At 38.0% G+C, this 790-nt stretch overlaps 1 non-coding gene across 1 annotated transcript; it reads right to left on the bottom strand.

Annotated features, from left to right (window-relative positions):
* Positions 1 to 367: 367 nt before the first annotated feature.
* Positions 368 to 474, bottom strand: LOC145110101 (small nucleolar RNA R71). The gene has a single exon (XR_013709483.1). It is a non-coding gene; the product is annotated as a small nucleolar RNA R71 (small nucleolar RNA).
* Positions 475 to 790: the final 316 nt, after the last annotated feature.

Below are 790 nucleotides of genomic sequence, written 5' to 3'. Positions count from 1 at the left end.
AGTATTTTTTGTATGCTTTCACTGTTCCTATAAATATGGAACTTTACTAGAGTTAGACAAGAGTCCTTTACAGAACCTGTCTATTTTCTCTGTAAAAGTTGAAGGCGTAAATGAGCAGAAACCAGATCTTATTTACATCGTTTGTTCAATCTGCATTTGTTTAACTCTGATTTTGATTAATACTTGATTCTACTATTCATTAATCCCAAATGTTCCAAGAGAAACTGTGTTGTTAAGGACGCTTCCCGTTACTTTTAAGGGAGCTGCAAGACACTGGTTGAAAGCACTTCCCACCGGTGCAATTACTACTTCGGCACAGATGCGTGAGCAATTCTTGGAACAATTCAACCCACCATCAAAAATATCTAAACTCAAGAAGGCAATAGCCAACTTTGAGCAAAATCCGGGTGAATCACTTTATGAGGCATGGGAGCGTTATAAAGGGTTACTAAGAAATTGCCCTCAAAATGACCTTAACATACAACAAGAAGTGTCTATCATTTATGACGAGGTGAATGTCATGAAAAGGCAACTCCTTGATTTTGAAGGACCACTTACTAGACCACTTACTAAGAAAAATCCGGGTGAAGTAAAGGAGTTGATTGAAGAGTTCTCAAAGCATTCTCGTGAATACCATAATCCAAGACATGATGGAGCTAAAGGAATTGGGGGAGGAAATTCTGAAGACATGGATGTTGTACTAGCTATGCTTGATACCATGGATAGAAGAATAACCAAGATGGACCAATCAATTCATGTAATTAGAGTTGGTTGTGAAAGGTGCAATGGT

Source organism: Lactuca virosa, chromosome 4 (assembly GCF_052849685.1).
Source record: "Lactuca virosa cultivar CGN04683 chromosome 4, Lactuca_virosa_CGN04683_v6, whole genome shotgun sequence".
Taxonomy (NCBI): Eukaryota; Viridiplantae; Streptophyta; class Magnoliopsida; order Asterales; family Asteraceae; genus Lactuca; species Lactuca virosa.
The sequence above is the reverse complement of the archived record's forward strand: the minus strand, read 5'-3'. Positions and strand labels throughout refer to the sequence as shown.